We start from the raw sequence: 22795 nt of genomic DNA on the forward strand, positions 1-22795 counted from the left end.
TACTGCAGAGATATGGGTGGGGTTTTCTACATGGGGGAAAAAAAACACCCTTCTACTGGAGAAGAAGGAGATTTAAAGATGTAACCACACAGCACCCATGGGTCTGCTGTGCCTTTGAAGAAACCTGCTTAAATCCTGCCTGCATTGCGCAGACTCGGCTTTAAACTCCTTCTAGAGGCTTTTTTTACTTCTGTTTTGTAGGGTTCAAACTAAATGGGGAGCATCCAGCAAACAAGAGCTGCAACAGAGCATGCAAACATGGGATAAGCACCCCACACACTGACCTCCTGCTGCAAGCAGAACAGAATCCAAACCTTTCTGTTTTGATGCATTTTTAGCAGGGTTGTTTTAAAACAAATGAGGTTTATGCAGCCATGCTGTGTGTGAGCATAACCCTACAGCAGGAAGCTCTGCCTGCCACACACTGGAGTATAGGCTCTAAAACAGCCTCACCCAGGGCTGGCAACTTCAGAGAAGGATAAACTTGCTTATTTTGCCATATTATTGGCTTAAAAACTGTGCTCTGGGGTATGGAAAAGCCTGGAACGCTCCATGTCCTGGGTGCAAAGCATCCCTGCTTCCTCCAGCTTGTGTGAGCATCGCTCTTTGGCCACCTCAGCTGGGTTCTCAGCTGCCACACTTCAAACCCACACCGTCCACGTCAAACCTACTCGAGTCCATTACATCTATGGGCCTGTTGGCAGATGGCACTGATCTGCACCGATGCAGAGCAGGAACACAGCTCTGCCTTTGGAACAGCAGCATCCAGCAATGAGCTTGGCTTTCCTTTTAGCAGACAGACAGAAAACCACTCGCTGATGCTCAGGACTGATCCGAGCCCAAGAAAACCTCTTGGCAGGACTATGCAACGTTAATAACTGTACAGGGCTAATTATAATAACTAATGAGCTGCCTTTGTGTTCCAGTTAAATTCCACCACCACTTTGGGGTTTAGCACCTAGAAACGCACGCTGCATTTTGGGGTTTGAGAAGGAAACGCAAGCAGAGAAACAGGTCCACACTAAGATACAGGGAGGGAAAGAACAGTGGAAATACCACTAGTAAATCCCTGGTATCATCAAATGGAAACGTTAAAGTGACAGAATAACCTCACAAGCAATGTAGAAGCACTGCTGCTTGTTGTCATTTATTGCGATAGAAGCTTTCCCTTGTTCCACTGCAGGAAAAGAGATCTTCCTGGAGTGATGCAGCAGGTACAGAACATGGTCGGAACCAACCAAGCTGCCTCTCAGATAAGGCATTTAAAGAAGTAGAGCCTAATGATTACTGCAATTAAGGCAGCTGCAGTGATTGCTCACTACCTCCAGGACTGAAGTGGGTTGTGTGCGATGTCTGCATACCCAGAGCCTTATGGAGTGTTGTTTTCATCCTTCATAGCTAAGGAGGGATAATCAAAACCTGCCTCCTGTTGATTTTAACGTAGCTGATCACTGATTTTGTGTGTGTGAACACGCAGATAGAGGAAAACCAGCACGTCTGGGGTTTGGGTTGGGCTCTTTTTTAGGTGCAGCTGAATCCCACTCTGCAATGCGATGTCCCAGTCGTCCCCATGTTCTAATCCAGGGGGCAAATTGCCACCAGAAACATATGGCAGGAACAGATGGGAGGGAACTTCCCATAAGTCACAGGGGAGAAGGAAGAGGGGAAAAACCCCTGAAGATAGAAAACTAAACACTTATTGACAATTTACACGTGTGAACCAGCTCCAGAAATAGATGGATAACAGCAAGGAGGTGAGAAGACATCCGCACAGGGATGCGCAAGTAGAAAATACAGCTGTGCACAGCAGGACAGGGGGGACATATCGAGTGAACAGGGCAGTGAAACCCAGTCACAGGCAGCCTGGAGTTTGCCTGCACAATGCAGGACACTTCTGGCTTTCCCCATGCTCACTATAGGCAGAGAGCTCTCAGACCTGCAGCATTAACCTCTGCTAAAGCACCCGACACACTGCTGGCACTGACAGCACCAGCTGCCTCCCACCTTTGTATTTTCCACCTCAGTTTGCTTTTTCTGGTCCTAAACTTGAGTTGCGTAAAAGATTTAAGGCAGAAGCATCATCCTTTCCATTGGCTAATACTGTAAAACCTAAAGCTTCAGCCTGCAGATGCACTGGTCCAATGCTGGTCACAGACCAAAATACACTGTACAAGACCTCGGGCATGGCCCTCCACACCCTGGGCAAGCACCACATCCCAAGGACACAGTTTAGGACCCACTGCTACAATGATCTCAGCGAGAGGCAAAGCGAACACTGATGCAGTGAGAAAGAAGGTGACTTACCCAAGGGCTAGAGTTGGGAATGGACACAAGATTCCCCCATGTCTGAAGCCACTGCTCTAATCTGCCTTTGATTCATTTACTCATGCAATCAAATTAGCAAATATGGGTGTATGACTGGATCCAATACAATAAGCACATCTTCCTGTAGGTATTATAGAGATAGGGACATGACAGACTTCCTCCATCAATCTTACCACAAAAGAAACTAAGGTTTAAGATCTTCTACCCAGGAGGCTTTCCATGCATTGCCTCTTCATTTTGGCAACTCAGACAGCATTAGATCACCTATGACGTGGCCGGATCCTTTAGCCATCAGTATGGGAACAAGCACCCCACAGACCCGAAAGCCTGCAATACCTCTTCAGAGTGCCTCTGAATATGCAGCCTGTTCCCTCAGACTAAAATTAATAGCCTTATTGGCAGGATGACTCAGGGAGCTGTAGGCTTGTCTCCTCTCCCTGCATTTGCAATGAGATTTCCCTGATTTATTTTATCTGCAGTAATTAAGGCAGCTTCTCCCTCACTACCACTACGCTGGCAAGACTGAAGAATAACACAAGGAACAGCAGCAGGCCAGACAAAAGGATCAGCAAGAAAATTGCTCTGGGCAGTTAAAGTTTCACCTTAATATACATAGAGCACTTTGTGCTGCTCCTCGCCTGCAAGTCAGCTGGAGCAAAGAGCCCAGCCCTGCAAGTGGAACTGGTCTGGAGCATCATTGCTGGTATTCCGGGGTACCAGTCCTCAGCATCCTCTTAGACAAAGCTGCCCGGTAACACCAGACCAAGCCCTCCATGCAACAATTGCAGCATCAAGAAGAAAACTTCAAGGTGTCTCCTAAAAAGAGACACTCCTGGGTTGTGGTTTCTGCAGTGTTACGAGGGGTTTGTCCTTGTAAAGAGTCACTCCCTCCCTCCGAGGCAGCTCGATGCTGGGAAACCAGAGCTGCTGCTGCAGCAGCCACTGATCTGCTTTGTGCCTTAGGGAAAATCCCTTTCTCATCTTTGCAGCCCTTTTGGGAGCACCAAAGGCAGCAGGAACAGGACCAAGCTGCCTGCCCCGTGCAGAACAAAGGTGGTCCTGGCAGGAGCATCCTTAGCACAAACCTGCTTCAGCTTCCACCAGCCCTGGGACAGACGGGCGCTGAGCTCCCTTCTGCAGGCTTCTCAGAAGCCATGCAAGACCCCCAACCACAGAGTACTGCAGTGACACCCTGCTTAGGCCCAGCAGTAATTTTAACCCTTCACATGCTTCCTGGGCCACGGAGCCATACGGATTCAGTGATGGGCTCAGTGCCCCAAAGCTGCCCGTTACAGACACTCCTATAGCACCAAAGCCTTGCTAAAGCTCTGCAGGGCTGGATCCCACAGGGATGAACAGGCACGTTCCTACCTGTTTTGCCTTGGAGCTCAGGATTTGTTTCTCCCATAGCCCTTTTTCCCCATTAGTTCTTGCTTTCTGCCACTCTCTTCACTCCATAAAAGCTATTTCAGGCACTTAACAACTCAGCTAATTATGGGAAGGAACCACACTGCAAGCTCCTGGGCTAATGAAGGGTACTGTGATTTTCTGGAGCTCTGTGTGAATGCTGCAGTACCCGCTCCCTGTCTGATATAATAGATATCCATATTCCTGTACCAGTACTGACTGAAGCACACACTGACTTCGTGCTGCTAGTCAAGGTCAGGAAGCTGAAATGCAAACATTATCACCAGGCACAGAACAATAAGTACAAAGTGGAACGCTGCAGCCTCGCAAATAACATCGCCTCTCTACACGCTGCCCCGGCTGACTGACATTTCACATCCCAGAATAAACCTCATTCAGTTCCCCAAGGGAAAACGGCACTTAGAGACTGCCTGCCTTCATTTCCACACTGACTCCACAGATAAATCCTAAGTGTCTCCAGGAAAGAAGCGATTTAAGGTTCACTACAAACCCCTGCACTTTGGGGAGATGATTCTTCCCTGCTCCGCAGCTTGTTGGCATTTACACCCGAGCAACGCCTTCAGTTCCGCTTTACTCCCTCCCTACACAGGCTGAGCAACCCTGTGGAGTGGAAGCACAGCAGCAGTGATGCCTCCAGCCTCAGCTTCACCTGAGCAGCCAATGATTTCTACCACCTTGTGACTCCCCATGGTCCCTCAGAAGATGCGCATCCTATTTATGTGACAGATGTGGCTGGAAGCCTGCATGCAGCAACGCACAGGGAAGGAGACAACCTCGCACCATTCCAGCTTGTACTGACTCAGCACCAAGCACTTTTTGCTCCATTTATTGTCCACTGCACTGAAGTGCAAATTTAAGCCGTGTATCAGCTGCATGGGCCATCAATCAGTTCTCTTGCTTCAAGGCAGAGCTGTCAGGAAGGAAATGCCCACCTTAATAGAATAACATACAAAATTACCTTCAATGCCTGAAGGTCTGTTTGTCTCCAAACCAGAAGCAGTAAATCCAGTGCACAAGTGGAGTTTGACCCCGGCTCCATCATTGCTCCGGGGCCAGAATGGTGATTTCTGTTTGTTTGTGAAGCCCCATCACAAGTCAGAGCCCCTGCTTTCACTCGAAACACTCGCTGCAGCCATACCCCAGAAAGTAATTGGGAACTAAAATAGGAACTGGGTAATAAATAGCTCCCTAAGTTATCTCAATAAAAGGGCTCATAACAAAGAGCTCTGGGTTGTATTTCATTAGTCATCAACTAAATATGGATTAAAGTAGTGGCAAACTAAACGATGCTCAATATGTCATCAAGCGATCTCAGGGGCTGCTAGAGGATTATTATTATACTTTCATTACTGTAATTAGATTGATACATAGAATCATTCAATATCTGCATGAGCATCGCAATTGTGGAGGCTAAGTGCCTGCCTTTCCCGTCTTCCCCCATCCCTCAGGTACTTTTGCTTGTTAATGTATAGATTAAAAAGTCCAAACTCATCATGATGCACGGAAGCGTTTTGTTCAGGGGACTGTTGGATGTGCATGTCTCAGATTTGCCAGCTTTCAGAACCCAGCTACAACATTCCCTGCCCATTAAAGCTGCTGCCTCTGGCAGTTTCCCCATCGCTACCACATCTGCAGAGCCCAGATAGCACCAAGAATTCGGTACCCAGAGCCACAGGAACTGATGCCAGCAGAGATGGAGAAGGGAAGCAGGGGATGCAGGTGCTTGAAGACCCAGACTGCATGTTTTCAGTGAGACAACACAAAGATACCTTGGTCATTTCTAGTTTATTACTTTCCATCACAAATAACCCTGTGCCGGTACAAACTGATGAAGGCCCCTCGTGCTCAGCAGAGCTGTACTATCGACGCCAGTCAAAGAAACACTTGTCTATATTTAGCCACTACACGATGCAAAAGCAATAGGTGGGCAGCTCGGAGATTTATACCCAGCCATCTGCAAAGCATCATACAACTTTAATAGCATCGATCCAAGGCTCCGAGTCCCCTTTTCATTCCCTTCCCCCGAGCTCACCGAACTCATTCGGGCTTTCCAGTGCTTTTACTTTGTACACTACAAAAGCACAAAGGCTTTCCATGAAAGCTGTAGCACGGGGATTAACATTTCCCCACTAATGAGGAAGTGAAGCGTGGCCCCAGCCTCAAGGGAGCAGCAGCCTGGAGTCTTGACTTCCAATTCCCATTGCAAACCTTCAATTAGCTTCCTGGAATCTTTCTCTTCCTCCCAACCCTGATGAATAGCAGGAGTTAGCCCACTTACTGCAGAATATGTCACTGGGGCTTATGCATGTCTCAAGCCTCTGATGGCACCATTAATCATTGTGTGCACAGCAGACTGAGATCTAACGATGAACTAACCTGCTGCAGAGGGAAGTGGACCCACTGGGCTGCAAAAAGGTCCCCTAAATCAAAGGAATCATGGGGCCAGACCTTGAGATCTAGGGATACCTTTTGAATCCCACTGACTTACAGGGCATTTGAAGGCACTCTGCACTAAGAATAGCTTTATGAAAGGTTGGTGGGTAATAAACAGGTAACTCCCTCCTGCTGCTGTTGTGTTCACATACAAACTAAGCACTAGCCAGAAGTTAATGGGTGGTGTGAGGAGCTTAGGACCATGCCTGCATTATTCTATCCAAATACAATGTTAGTGCATCCACGCTGACTTTAATTGCTCAGTGCCTATTAATTCTAGCCTGATGTTCTGGCACCCGCATGCTGGGATCCAAGCAGATGAAAGAAATAAGAATGAGGGCTGTTTGATCTGCACTTGAAAATACACCTTTTGGATTAAGACTTTAGGCATAGAAAACGGAGGCTCATGGGACAAAGTGGCACTGAAGTCATTAAAAGGCAAGATTTGCATCTCCAATTTAGACTCAAAGCCAGCCGCATTCATACTTGGGACTAAAGTAAATCAAGGGATATGGGTATCCATGGCACTTTGGTGTGTTTCTTTTCCCCAGCCAAAGGAAATTAAACTTAAAAGTCACATTTATTTACGGTATACACTTATCTGCAATATCTATTTATTATAACAATTACATCGGGGCTTACAGAGCAACAAACCCGGTGCATCATTAAAGCAGGTTTGCAGTTTCCCTAAGTGAATACCATACCAACACCTCCTGCAGGGACATTGGTTTGGGTTGGCATTAGACTTTGAAGCCTCAAACCATCACCCATAGAGTAAAACCCTATTTGGCAGTACACGCTTACATCCCAAAACAACCAGAGGGAAGAGAAGGTATCGCTATGCTGGGGATATAGAGGGGGAAACGAAATGCATGAGGCAAAGAGGTAAGAAAGGATTTAAATACTGAAAGCTCACTGAATTTCCTTTGGGATACTTTGGAAAACTCTATACTAATGATTTATAGTCCAGCAAGAATCCTTCCAGCAGCCCGTTTGAACCGAGCCCTTTGCTTGCTCTGCTCCACAGCACCCCCAAGAATCCACGATTCTAATCCCCTAATGTAACTGCCTGACACATCTTACCAGTGGATTTGATTGATTGCGTTTGCTTTGTTCCATGAGCCCTCAGATGTGATAAAGGGATCTTAAACCAGGTGAACATTTACAATTCATTCCTAGCATACACACACCCCCAGGACCCGCAGAGCTATGCGGGTTCATAAATGCAGGGAGACGAACAGCATTAAGATCCACGACACACGGAGCCCTTCACATCTGCTCACAATGCATCAATAATACATCCCAGCGTTGAGCGGGCATCAAACGCAGCGGCTTCTCGAGTGGCCGGGCTGCCCATCCGCACACAGATTTGCTGCCTAAAGGGAAGAGAAGCCCAGAGGAGCATGTGCTACCTGAGCAATTCCCCTTCATCCCTGCAAACACGCCCTGCTGCTCTACAGCATAAATGTTTTACTGCATCAGTGAATTGGAGCTCTAGAAAGAGGCAGTCACGCAACATGTCAGAGCCACTCAATCCAGATGGGCCTGCCTTGACCCCAGGAAACTGCTTGCTTTTGAAGTGTCAGAGTTTGGGTTTTCAAGGCATCTGCATCTTTGCCCAGGTTTGATTCGTGTAACCTGAGAGTTTAAAGCAAACCTTAAGGGACAAACCCCATCAGGCTGTACCCATCTACAGCCCTCATTGCCAGCCAACTGCGATACCTGAAAGCAGCAAGAGGCTATCATGTAATGGTTTGGGTTGAAGGGACCTTAAAAGCTCATCCAGTTCCAAGCCCCTGCCATGGGCAGGGACACCTTCCACTGGAGCAGGGTGCTCCAAGCCCCATTCAAGTGGCCTTGAACACTGCCAGGGGCATCACATTCTGAGTTTAGGGAAGAGCTACTTGGCTTCTACAGACAAGCAACTGGCACAAGGCAATGATGTAGGGAAAAGCAAGGCCCAGAACAAGCCAAAGTCATCACTGATTCAGCAACAGCGCCAAGAACACAGACTTGGCAAGAAGAACCAGATCTATATGAGGAGGAGACCTTCCAAGTCAGATTGCCATTTGCGTTATTAATAAAAAACCTCTTAGCAAACAACTTAGAAGAAAATTGATCCCATCCTCAAGCAGAGTAAAATCTAATCAAGTTACACAAGGTGACATCTCCAAAAGCCAAGGATTTGATTATGAGGATGGGTGTTTAATTAAGAGGGCTGTGTGCTGCATCTCTAGGAAGATCTCCTTCTGATTACATCCCAGTGGTCAGAATAACCTCTGCTGACACCTCTTCCAGGACAAGCACAAACTGGTTCATCATGGAAATGATGGGAAAGAGTAAACGGTGCGTTTTAGTAAACTCTTGACTTTGGTTCCCCTTTTAAAGCCTTGGAGATCTCCTCTCATCAACCAAGTTAAGGGGCATTATCTGGGTTTGATTCTGGTTTAAGTCAGAGCAACAGACTGTCCTACAGCTATGCCAGTAATGAAAACAGCCAGCCTTCAAACGAGATGAACTGCTTTACTGCACCCCGAGCAAGTGTGCATCTTCCAGTGCTCCTTCCCAAAGGACTATCCCTTGAGCACTGTGCTGATCCCACACCCGTTAGGCAAATGACCACTGTGCTGTTACACCAGCAGTTACAAGCCCAGCCCAGCTGGGTCTCTGAACAGGCCTGGGTACCACAGCGATGCATCAGAAGCTTGTACTCAGAGCTCCCCAGATAGTGTGATGTTTAGAAAGCTCGACCAAGCTTATTGCAAAGGCAAGAGTTTTAGTGTCACTGCCCTTGGGAATGATCCAGTGTAGTAACGGTCACAGGTCAGGGGATGACATGATGGAGGGAAGCAAACACTAAACTAAACAGCAGCAAGCAATGAAGCCATTAGAGAGCACAAGTTGATGCTGCTGCTTCTCACCACCCCGCATCCAATGCTCTGAGCAAAAAATCACTGCAGTTTTATAACATAAAGAGCAATTATGGCAAAGGCATCTTACCGTTTCCAACTTGGAAGAAGAACCAGACCTATTTTATACTCCCACCCACAGCAAGCTCCTTGTCTGAGCAGTGGAAGATGACAAATTCAGCAGGATTCTGAGTTTGCCCCCACTTGGGACGCAAAGTACTTTTGCCATGGCCCCTGCAGTGCCTTCCAGTACAAAAGGAGGCAGAAAAGATGATAAAGCAAAGGATGGGAGGCATCTCACAGCACCAAGAGCAGCATTAGGATAAGGTCTGCTCTCTGCCTGCTGAGAATGGGTATTTGATCCCTCAGGATAAGAAATCAAAGGCAGCCAATCGTGGCACCAACCATACCCCTGTCAGCTATAGGAGTCTTACGCTCTAATGAGACTTCCCACAAGATTACTTTCCCATTGGAAAACTGCAAACCTTTTGATCAAGAAAAGCAGAAAGAGTCCTAAGGAAAAAGCCAGAAGCTAACTCAGCTGTGCATCAGCTCTGACATCCTGACCGAAATAAGCCATCCCCTGCGGGCCTAACAAGGATATCATTTTATCATGGCTAGAGACACAAAAGGGAGCCTTTTAGAGATCCAGTGATGCCTGGCCCCAGGCTAGGGCGATGCTAATGCAGGAAGCATTCCTTATTGAGTGGCTTAATTTAGATAACACCGAGTTCCTCCCATGATCACCCCCAAATGTTAAGGCCACAGGCAGCATTTCCTCTGGAACTGGAGCACCAGAACAGCTTTCAATTAGAAAGAGTTAACCAGGACAGCAGAATGCATCCTTCATCCCTAGCCACATCCATCCTTTAGGGATGGACAAAGAGGTGGTTTCTGCCTGCCCTGAGGGGCATCCTTTTGTTGGTGCTACAGCACAGCCCTGACACCGAGTTGGCACCCAAAGGTGCATGAGACATTCAGCAAGCTCCCAGCTTCACCATACACGCTCCTCTGATCTCAGCCAAGCGCTAGACCTATGAAGTGGAAGTAATAATCCTGCCTTGGTAAGCAATTTAGAACCTTCTCATCTTGGCTGAGGCAGCAGTCCCTCTGGTTCAATGCAAGAACTACTTTCTTCTTGTGCTTTTATTCCAAATAACAAAGAGGCACTATTTTCTTCAAAATGTTCCCATTCTAAACCATCCTGCTCCTTAACACACGATGTTCTGTGGTACTTCAAAAGAGAAACTGAAACAAAATGAGACATTATGGAAATGAGTGATGGAAGAAACTTTTGATTTAAAAACCCCTTTGAAATGAACTTTGTATTCAACTCCAGCTTTCATATTCTAAAGCTACTAAAGCAACAAACCCCAAAACAGTGACGACAGGGGCAGCAAAGCAGAGAACTCCCAGAGCAGTTCCTATTCTCCATTTCATGATCTCCACTGAAGGTCTTGCCCCAGGACATCAGGAGCTGGTACTTCCACATCACATTTTACAGGATTAAACAATAAGATTAACAGGCATCTCTTTGTCTAGGAGGATGCAATCTGCAGCCCTCGCTGAAACAAGCAGTAACAGCCCTTCTGCAACCATGCAAAGGAAAATGAAATGAGAAAGTAATAGGCTGCAGTTCTAAATGAATACTTGTTTGAATGAACACAATGTAAATATAATGCATAATCAAAACCAAACAATGTTATTTAGCATGGAAAGGACCTACAGAAGCATCTGAAAGCATTAATCTTTTGCAGCGGCCTGACTCAGGCGATGACGCTAATCTTCCTCTCTAAATCCTCTATTTGATTTGATTACAAAGGGGGGGTATGGAGGGTTTAGTGGGGGTTTAAGATAATTAAATTGCTTTGGGCTCCTCATTTCCACCCAAGTGGAAATCATCGGAATTTTGACAACAACCATTCTAAACCAACGTTTTCTTCCATTACAGCTCGGGATCAGAACATTTACAGAGGTATAAGCATCCACACGGACAGTTACCGAGCTAGGAGTATGCTATGTATTAGCGTAGAGGAGGTAGAGTTGTGCAACACAACCTAGCTTAAGGCACAGTGAACTCGAGTTGAAGTCTCACCGGATGTCACCAAACCTTTAGAGTAGGTTTTTGTCATGGTTTAAACCCAGGCCGTAATTCAGAATCGTGCAGTCTACTCCCCCCCTCTTCTTGCCCCCACTCCCGGAAGGATGGGAAGGAGAATGGAAAGAATGCAACTCCCACGGGCTGAGATAAGAACAGTTCAGTAACTAAGGTATAACCCAAACCAGTACTGCTACCACCAATAACAATAATGATAAGGGAAATAACAAGGGAAGAGAACACAATACCACCCGCCGATACCCAGCCCGACTGAGCAGTGATCTAGCCCTTCTGGGTTACATCCCAGGCATGACATGCTGTGCTATGGAATAGCTCTTTGGTCAGTCTGGGTCAGGTGTCCTGTCTCGGCTTCCTCCCGGCTTCCCCTCCTCCCTGGCAGGGCATGAGGCTCCCAAAGTCCTTGGTCAGACCAAACCTTTGAGCAGTAACTAAAACCATCGGTGTTATCAGCACTGTTCCCAGGCTGCAAGTCAAAACCACAGCACTGCACCAGCCACTAAGGAGAAAAATGACTGCTACTGCTGAACCCAGGGCAGCTGTCAAAGATGAAAGAGAGAGCTTAAACATTTCCTGCTGCAAGCCAGTGAAGTCAGGGACAGAGAGGGGGGAGAAAGGAAAGCGGAGTTCTTACAGGTACAAACGCCTACCAAGGGAGAACAGAGCACCAAAACGTTACCCGAGGCAAACGTGCCTTTGAAAACTCCCTTTTGTACCTCCAAGACGTGGGGAACTTGAAAGTGAAACAACTCATGAAAACTTCATCCCTCGGCTGATGCAAAGGCCTGTTCTTATTGAAGAGAACAGAACACTTACAAGGAAAGCAAGAGGCAGCCTCATCCGTAACCCTGCTTTTCATGTCAGGCTGCTTGCCTTGGCTACGGGGACACTCAGCACAATGAAAAGAGCCCATATGCAGCAGAGGCACTGGAATGCATTAGATCACAATGCTCAAGCCAAAGCAGCTATTGTACATTTTTAAGCCATTTGGCTGCATCAGGTTTTGCTTGCAGTGCAGCACTGAATCAGCAAGAAGAGGTTTGCATTATCTCTCCAAGCATCACAGAACCTGGGCGCTCTCCCTCACTGCTCCCCCCCCATCCCACACAGGACAGGGTTTGGACAGAAGTTTTACAGAACCCACTTTGTTTTGCAGAAAACAAGGCCGTTTGTGAGAGTTCACAGCTATTGTTGTGTCAGCTGTCAAACACATGCGAGGTTTAGCTAGGCAAAACGCCAAGCACCGATGCTTCCAGGCACAGCCAGCTCTTAGCACAGTGGTGGAGAACTTACTGATGCTCCCCAACTTAGCATCATCTCCTTTTCATTATTACATTTGCATGGGGGGTTTAAACATCCATCTCTCGAGCCTGTCTCTCCGTGTTCTTCCTCCAGATTCACGGCAGAGAACTGAACTCTCTTCTCGCTGTCTAAAACTAGTCTGACAGATTGGAGGAGCAGAACAGTGGAATTGCCATTTGGAGCTGTAAAGTCACATTTATTTTCAGCTGCCTCCGACCTTTCTGCAATCAAGCCTCCCTTCTCCTGTTCGTAATGCGCAGAGCTGAGCTTTTCTTAATCAATAATGCAAAAGGTGCGAGTAAAGCAGATGCTGGCCAAGAATGGCCAGAAGCTGCTTAAGTAAATCTGCAGATATCCTACACCTCTGGTGCTCACACATCCCCTTTTACAACCATTTCAGGGTAGTAGGCTAAAAATACATACTATCAAGTACAGTTCAGTGAGATGATGCACAGAAGGTGGACAAAGCAAGCCCTAGTTGAGAGTCATTAATATAAGCAGAAAAGAGGAAGGGGAGAGGACTGGAGTTTCACTCAAGATCATTTCCAAATCTGTTCCTTAAGATGATGGAAATGATTTGGAGGAGCAGTTTGCATCTCCCATATGTCCTTGTCAGCATTCAACAGCGATGCTGTTACAAGAGCAAGAGCTTACATTCATTAATACCACCACTAAGAGGGATTATTATGAGCATCTAGTTATTAAGACCCCATCTTTCAACCTGCATAGAGACCAAAGCTTCCATTCCAGTTCAGAAATAACCCTTTTGTTGGGCTCACATCTTAGCTAGCCCCAGGTCAACTTCTTTACAAGCTCTTGGAACATCTAATCAGCAAAAAAGCATGTGCTTTTCATGCAAATATGGTGAATCAGGGTTTATTCTTACAACACAAGTAAAATCCTCCCCCCATATGAAGAGGATTCAAGATGTGTGGGATGCACAGGATGACAGCGCTGGGCAGTGGGTACACAAAGCAGTTTTTAATCAGGGCTATGTATATGCAGCAGCCCCTCCTCTTCTAAAGCTCCAGAAGTCCCCCATTTCCCCATCAGGAGGCAGCTGAACCTTCATTAAGACAGAGCTGTGCTGTCTTGTGTCCCCTAAGGCACACAATGAACAACAAATGTGGATGATGGGGAAGAAGGTTAAAATATTGCAATTAACTACATTATTTCACAAAAAACTCTTGCCTGAATGAAGAAACCTGAGCCCTGGCCCAATGCTGCCAGCGCAGCAGATTCCTGCAGCCCTCACCCCTACAATCCATTACTCAATTGCAATGCCCTTGGCTTGACCACTGCTTACTCTTGGACACTCACTGAGCTCCTCAGCCAGTGCTAAGCAGCCCCTCATTGATGATGTGCATATTACTATTCCCTGCAGCCATGGCCTGATGTACAGTCACCACAGAGCCTGGATGCTCGCCCTAGAGACTTGAACAGCCATCCTCAAACAAGACAATAGCAAAGGTGAAACCGATAAAAGAACAACTGTGATAAGTCAGCAGGATCCTGAAGATGTAGCTGTGTATATATATAGCAAGGCCACTCAGATTTATATCAGTTACACATGTTTTAGAGGGGATATAACCCCTACCTGCCTTCCAAACAGAATAGATAAGTGTAAGGGAGCAGCTTTTCCTGAGAGCAAGTCATTGTACAGCTATGTCTCAAAGGACTTGCTCCACTTCTTGCTGAAGCAGCAGAGAGTGACCACAGTCAGAGCAAGGGTATTGGGCTAACTGAAGCACCGCTTGGATCAATATGGAAATTCCTATCTGGCTCCTCACTTTACCCAAGGTGAGTGCTAATGGGCCCACACAGCAGTTTTTGATATCCTGAAGTGACAGATATTGTGGCTCATCAAATCCGTAACTGTACCGGGAGCGCCAGTGAAACAAATGCTTTCAGGAATAAGCAGCCATCTGCTGTCTGTCAAGAAGTGATCTACATGTAAGACAGGAATCCAATTAAATACTCAAAGAAACCCTCCCTTAAATTCATCCTTCTCTCTCTTTGCATCATGCCCTAAATATGCAGCATAAAGATTTAGAAAGATGCATAAGCATCGCATCACACGAATTGCCCTATATATCCAGTGTTTATATATAGCGAGATATATCCTATATATCCTAGTATATCCGGTGAGTTATTACTAATGCAAAATGGGGGTTGTAGTTGGACACTGTCTGACATTTACATACAGCAGATACAGGCCTTGATCCTGAATCAGGACACAAAAAACCCTAATTGACACAGGATTTCGGTGGAACCAGAAGGTTTTAAGGAATATTCATAGCATTAAGGAGCTGCTGGTTTTGGCTCAGAGTGTAAAGCACTGATTGACAGCTGATGAAAGTCAATAGACATATTTCATATGGCTTCGGTGGAGTTCAAACGGATGGTCAAAGCAGCCTCCTTGACTGATAGCTCATATTCCCCCTAATTTTGTCATTTCAATAGACTAGCGAGGGATGATGCTGAAAAGGAACCAATATTCCTCTTGCCACTTTGAACCCCAGCTACTGAGAGTCAAACGAATAGGTTTCTGCAGGGTTTATACCTGGGTGCAGAGCAGGAAAAGGAACAATGCAGTACATGCATCTTTGTTAAAAATGGTCCTGACTTCAGCAGTTTTGCATTGAAGTTGTTCATCCATGTCTATGGAATGTTAACAGTATATATGTATATGAAAGGATACCAGATCATTAGAACTATTAGTACTGAGTAATCATCTTTACACATGCATATTTTGTATGTGCACACATACTGACATGCTATACTGAAGCTGCAGCATCAGAGTCAGCACACTATACAACATAAAAAGCATATCTGGACACTACTGGAAAACACTTAAGGGATGGGAGGTGATGGAACATGATGTGGGAACAAGGACTTGGGAAGCCTGCATTGATTTAGCTTGGCTATCTCAGGAAGCTATCCACATAATCTTATTATTGCATTAAGGGCTACATGATTTTCTGCAGTGGGATTAAGTCTACATTCACTATGGAAGTCATGTGAGACACAGAGAAAGTCTATGGCCCATTATGATGTGCTCAGACCATAATGCTCCAGAAGATTATTAGCTACAGCCACTCATTAACAAGTAAACTCAGGACAGCATCATCTTTGAATCATGCCACACTTCCCTCATCTCCCTCAGGTGTGCCATTATCATTTTATGGCCCTTCCCATGGCATTTTAGATTTCAATTGATGAAGCTGAACGGAAAGGAGCTTAAGATCATGCTTTACTGGAGCAGAGGAAATGACAACAGAGGAAAGTCACACAACAGGAAGGAAAAGGGTTATACAGAGTGAAAAACAAGTGCATTTTTGGGGCTGCTACCTAAAACCAAATGGGAAATCATTAACAATGGGCTGAAAGGGCAGGATCCATTGCACAGAGGATGAAGGTGGATTGCATTCTGTGAGCACAACGTAAAGAACATACGGTTCGGTTTGAAAGGCTTGATTTATTCTTGGGGAAGGAAAAAGAGAAGAAAACAACAAAAACAAGGAGCCAGAGCCAGACTCTTCTTGAAAGAGCACATCATAAATCTTGGGGATGTGCTGCATCACTTCTGCCTCGCGCCAGCTCCTCCATTCCTGGAGGAATGAGCTTGTTTGGAAGTGCTGTGGAAAGCCACAGCACCAGGTAATACAAAGCACACCCAGCTAACATGAGCTGACCACGCTGCTGAGGGCTTTTAAACTCCCTGCCCTGCCCAGATGAGCAGGCAGAGCACAAAGATGCACTACCCTGAAAGCAGAGGGCTATTTTGAGCATGAGGGTATTGATCCCTACTACTGGTACGCTTCCAAAGCGGACCTAGCTCGTCATCCCGGTGATGACAGAGACAGCAGAGCCCCACAGCCTCCTAGCACCCCTTTCCTAGCATCTAAAAACCACATTTCTACTTCGAGCCCTTTCTACGATGCGCTGTGAGAAGGATTGATAGAGTGCCATCTACTGATACAGCTTAAACTTGTCCTTAGGTTATAGGCATCAAACTGAGAAATACAACTGCAATCAGGAAGAGTCCCCCAAAGCAAGAGTCAGCTTGGGGCAGCTCCAGGATGCAGGAAACCGGCTACTGCATCCTTTAATGAACTCCAGTGCAGACGAGCTAACAGTGCAGTAAGGCTATTATATGTGGCAGGGACTAAGAAACAGAAATACGTGGTGTGCTGGTCTGCGGTAGGAGAAGGAATCTCCCAAATGCAGCCTATTTAGGCTTCAACTTGAAGTGTCCCAGGCCTGGGACTGGCCCATCTGATAAATACTTTCCTTACCCAGGTAAAGGACAAAGCTTGTGTTAGGTGGGACTAGCACAGATGGCTCAAAATCAGAGACACATTTAGAAGCCAGACTAGGAACAGGTCTCAGGGCTGCCCAAATCACTTCAACTACACAACTCGGTCCATCGCTTCACTGCACATGATCCTTCAGCAAGAACAGACCCATTCTCTAATGTATATCAAGGCATCAGTACATCCCCAAACCCCTAAGCATGATGCAGATGGTTGATGTGGTTTTCATACACACAGGGACAAATTTCCAGTGGCTTAAACAGTGCATTATTCTAGAGGGATGCCACATCACAAAGAACAGCAGAGCCCCTAATCAGGTATCATGCAAACAGCCCAAGACAGAGCACTTGTACCCCAGCTGCGCATGGCATCGTGGCGCATTGAGGCTAGGCAAAGCTTGCATAATTGCCATCCAGTCTGGTTGCTCGCTTTACCTCCTTTGCTCCCACTTAGGGACAAGACAGAGGAGCAATTTAGTCATAAACAGTTAAGAACTTAGAGCAATGACGAGCTCTCATGGCCAAAAATGGACATGTTGGCCCAACATGAACTGCTTTCAGCAGAAGAGGGGATTAGAAGCCACGCGTGAAGATGCTGCTCTCCACCATTATTAAAGCTGCTCCACATCTTGCTCGGATGTGCTCCAGTCAATCAGATGAGAGCTAAAGAATATCAATGTGAACATTGTTTGCCCAGCAAGACACAGAGTTAAGGCCCTGAATACAGGAGTACCACTTCCACTGCCTGATAGGTGCTGACAAAATGCTTGTTTCCTCACCGATTTGCTTGCAATGACAGAATCCACACCAGCAGGACATTCAACAGCCTCCTTCCACCAGGTCTTACTCTTTCTCCAAAGAGAGAAAGAACAGGGTTAAGGTTCCCAGAGCTTTGAGAAGCCTGACTTGGGGTTTGGCTTTAAGTCTGGATATTGATTTGTGCATTAATATGCCATTATCTCACAATATATGAGAGCTGAAACCCAGACAACGTTCAGATTTATTGCTGCCACCTCTTTGTTTTTAATCTTGTTAAATCACTCTTGCTCTCTCTTCCATCTCCAGAGATACCCAATGAACAACCTTCAAATCCGTCAGTCAGTCTTCCAGACAGAAAAAAAAACATTAACTCTGCAAAAAGCACCCTTTTTTCCATCTCATAACGCTACAAATCTTAATAGCCTCAAACGCTTTTGATCTTCAGGGTCCTTGGCCATTCGTTTCAGCCTGGCTTTGAAATGCTGAAGATCAACGAGCTGGAGTTGTAAGGAAACAATGGGATGCTGTCATGGGAGGGATGGAAGTGGATGGATTGCCAACTCTTAAAGTCCCATTTTGGACATGCCACCATCACGAGTGACCAGCAACGCATATTCAGCCTTAAAATCCCAAAAGGAAGTTTCAAAGGCTTCACGGTATGAAGCAGAGAAGTATCTACATCAGGCATGACTCACAGCAGCAATGCAGACGTGTATAATGCAAAAGAGATGAGAGCAAAGCGATCAAAGAGCTGGGACCAAGCGGAGAGAGCCACATTGTTTGGTGTTACAGTGACTGAAAGCCCAGAGTTCAGTTCCTTTTCTACTTCCTCCTCAGTGGGGAGCAGCTGAACAGCTCAGGGATGCTATAAACCAAGACACAGGATACCAGACAAACCTGCCTCATCAGCTTCATCAATCCCCAGAGCCAGCCTCCCCAGGCATTGTGCAGCAATGCATGGGTGCACGCAGGTTTACATTTATCCCTGCAAACACCACCACTGCTCTGAGGGAGCAACTGAACTTCTCAATGCATTGCCATTCATTTTCCCCTTTCTGTGCTGTATCTTACACACACTTTCACAGAGGAACAGGCTCCTCAGAGCTATTGTAATCTGCAGATAACCTCAACTTGAAAAGCTTTCCTTCAGGTCAAGATGCCTGTGCTGCCTCTAGAACAAGCCATTTCAGCGCAGGGAAGCATCAGTTGGGTACCAGGAACCCAAGAGTTACAGATGAATGCAGCATCCTGTTGGGGCGGGCTGGGGAGGCTGCATCTCTGCACAGGCGACCAGAAGAGTGCCAAACAGAAAGGGCTGCAAGAACTATTGATGCATTGCAGATAAAATGTGGATCAGCCGAGCTGCTTTGGCAGCAAGCCTGTTGGAGCCGAGAGCAGGAATTCTGTCTCTGGGCTGGAAACACATATGTTCCTGCTTCTCCTCCCTTCCTTGGCCCAGGGAGGGGGCCAATATCTTTTTTAATACCAAAGATTGGCTTTAGAAAGTACAAATGCACTATAGTCATTTTACAGAGCTTAGGCTTTTTGGGTATTCAATCCAGCTTTCCTTTCATATTAATGTAAATACTGGCTTTTGAAGAGACATAATCATTTAATTAGGCAACACTCCTATATAATTATATTAATTGTCCATTTTACCATTTATATAGCAGCTAATTGTATATTTCAGGAGATGGCATAAAAGTAGCTTTAGCCCTATTGCACACACAGGGAAAGCCAAAGGAATACAACTGACACTACAATTCCCTCCAGGGTCCCAGGTCAAATACAGCCTGATCCAGCTGCCACTGAATCCAGAGGCAAAATGTACTGGTATGAATAGGAAGAAGCTCACAGGAAACAGGCAAAGAGAACATGACTCACACCAGCTTCTCCATACAGCCTCTGGATCATGTTGCCTCCCTAGCTAAGGCAATGCCACTCAGTAAGAAAGGAGATATAAGATTTAGCTTCTCCAGTGATGCTTGACTTGAGATGAAGACAACTTCTAGCATCTCTTCTAGCCCTGTTGGCCCTGGAGAATATGGCTGCAGCTCCACAGCCAAGAAGTCAGGTTGCACATATGCTTTTACAAACCCCACTGACGCTCACTCACACTTCCTTGGATCAGGGCAATTTCTTCCCCAACACACTTTGCTTTCCTAACACACAGGCCTTTGAAAATTTAATTTCAAGGGCTACTCTGCATCATTTACACTCCAATTCTGCAACCCTCAAAGGATCCAAACCTTCAAAACACAAAGGAGAGGGATGGACATCATGCCTCTGGATTCAGATCTGAGTGCAGAGAAGAGATTTTAGGGCTGCTGAAAGGCTTCATAGGTCTATTTTGCTCTCAGCTTTGGGGGTTTTATTGACTACTTATGCTTCCCATGCGACTTTTACTACTTTTCTGGATCAGGAAACCACCTGAAGCCTCCATAGTCCTGCAAGACTTCCAGAAAACTGCTTTTCCCTGGAAAACATCAGTGTTCACTACTGCTCCTGCGACTTCAGCGAACCCAGACCCACTCCGAATCATCACAGAATCGTTACGAAACAAACCGGGCAATCTAGAAAGAATACCTTTAATTTCATGAAACAAAATGCGTTCTCAGAGAGAAAACTTATCCTTCATTTCCCTCCCCGCCTCAACCTCCCGAGTGCGGGTTTGGGGTGGTTTTTGCCTAGCGCTTCGATCTGCAGCACGCGTTAACAACGGCAGCAGCCCCAGCACCTCTCCTGCCTCCATTGGTTCAAGTCCTGAGCTCATTTTGCACGCAGAGGGTTTCTGGCAACCGACCCCTCCTGCCATCGCACCCGCAGGAGCCCAGCGGGGGCCTGGACTCCTTGGAAGCTTCAGGATTCAGCTCCTGCTCCGCTCCATGCACTGGATTCCCTTTGTGTGATGCTCCAACCCAAGCTCGCTTTGAAAGCGTCAGAACTGCAATGTCAGCCCTTCTGGCTGCCTTTTCCAGCAGTCTATGCACTCCCTTGGGCCAGATTGCTTTCTCAAGTGTCATAAAGAAAGTTCCTAGCGTTATTTATGCGATTCCTTGACACCAGCCAACTCGGTAGGGAGGTTTCTTGCAGCATTCAAGCTCTGCATGGAGCGCACCAGACCCAGACCAGACTGAAGGCAACAGAAAAACCCCACTCATCAGCAAAACGAGCTCTCTTTGAAATCGCTTTCAAGTGGCTGAGCATCAGCTTGCTGTAAGAGCGATCAATAAAACCCTGGATAATAAACGTTGCACCCAGCAGAGAGATGCAACAGAACTGTGAAGTCACGGCGCTGCAACACAAAGTTGCCTAATACCCATAGAGCACAGCCCCGCACTTAAAAATCCCTTTTCCCCACAGATTGCTTCTATCCACGGCACGAAAAACTCACCTCCTGTTTGCACTGCTCTGAGAAGCTTTTCCCCGTGGGGACAGTGATTTGCCAAGCCTCCGGATGCCCCCGGTACACCACCAGGCCAGCCAGCATCTGCACCGCGTGGCAGCGACAGGAACTAAAGACCCAATTCCGGCCGCAATGGCGCCTTTTTCACTCCTAAAGTGCTGAGAAAGGGCCCTCCCATCAACAGGAACAATTGCCCTCCCAAAGGAAGGCCGGGCTAACCAGGCCTGGGGATTGCAGGTGTGATGGGTGGGAGATTACGAGGTCCGCTTTACAGACAAAGGGAGCAGCGGGAGGCTGAAGCCCGCAGCTATAGCATCACTCGGGCTCTGAACGGCCATTGATCTCCTGGGTTTGGTAACCCAAGAGCTCACCCTCCGGGGTACAGAGCCCTGTAGGCTCCAGGATATCACTGAAAGCCGTGGAAGACCGAACTCTCTCTGGGGCAGTTTTATAAGCGTGGGTTTAAATGGCTCAGGATCATAAGGGAAGCTTCCAGCAGAGCTGATACCGGACGCTCAATCGCAGTGCTGCCTGTCTGGGGGATTTGATGTGCCCCAACCATTTGCAGCATTTATCCATGTGGAACAGTGACATGAACACCTCCAGATGCTCAAATGAACCTCCTGCCCGGAGGTGATGAGCAGGGTGAAGGGCAGTGCAGCTCCGAACCGAATGCCTGTGCTGAGGGCTCGTTTGTGACAAGGAGTAGGTGCAAAAGGGGCGAGGCACAGAGACCTTTGTATCTCGACCAGTGTTTGCTGGCCAGTGTGAAACTCAGCATATACAAGAGAGCAGCGGTCTGTTGCTGGTGTTAATCAGTATTGGATTTCTACTGTGCTGCAGGAGCAGGGACAAGCTGAGAGGACACTGATTACAGCAGACAGATACACCCCATGCTTGAGGATGGTGCAGAAACAGCTTCCTCGCCTATAAGCTATGGAAAACCAGCACTGGTTCCTTGGGGGTTACTTTGCATCAGCTGTGATTGGATTTTCCCCAAAGACACACATTGGCTGGCAGCAGCTGTTTTATACCTGTGCCCATTAACTCTGCTGGAAATCAGTCTTTAAGCTGTGCCTGATCAATAGCACTGGGTTTGGTTTGAGTCAGACTCTTCCTTCTGAACAAAGCCCTGATTCTGTGTTATAAGTACACTGCTTCCAGCTCTGAAAGAACGTCTTTCCTGCTCAGATTCTCCCCCACCACACCAAAACTCACACCCTTTCTGTAACTTTGTTTGAGACTTTCTTAGTCTCAAACTCTCGAGAGTTCTGGTTGCATCTGATCAGACATTGAGTCAAGCAGCTCTGGAAGGAAGTCCTGTGCTCAGCAGGGAGCAGTGAGTCACAAGTGTAGGCTGTGCTGCAGCAGCAAACCCGAGCTCTAAGCAGAACAACAATGGGCTTTCGCTCATCTTCCTTCCTGCACCTAATGACAGCACCAGAGCAAACCTCCTGTGCCCGCATCCCTGCCCTTCTCCCGGTACCCCTCAGGCCAGACACTGCTCAGTGCTGCTCTGCGCAAGATGCCACCTGCAGAACTATGTCATTACTTTCTTAGACAGCCCATACACATCCCTGCAGGAACAGAGACTCCTAACAAGTGAATACCTCAAAAGCCCCCTCCAGGGGTTAGCTGTAGCAGTGAGAGTAAATAAACGCTATAGCCAAAGAGAAATAGTGCCTTTGTAGCACAAGGGCTCCGAAGACATCACTGTGTTGCAGCTCCCAACAGGCAGGGAAGGAGCAGACACATTCCAGCTGCAGGCAGGCAGTGGGAAGGCTGGAAGTGTTTTTCCCCAT

The sequence above is a fragment of the Pezoporus wallicus genome, unplaced genomic scaffold (genome assembly GCF_028554395.1).
Source record: "Pezoporus wallicus isolate ANWC-B61680 ecotype Strahan unplaced genomic scaffold, APGP_CSIRO_Pwel_v1 contig_8717, whole genome shotgun sequence".
NCBI lineage: Eukaryota > Metazoa > Chordata > Aves > Psittaciformes > Psittacidae > Pezoporus > Pezoporus wallicus.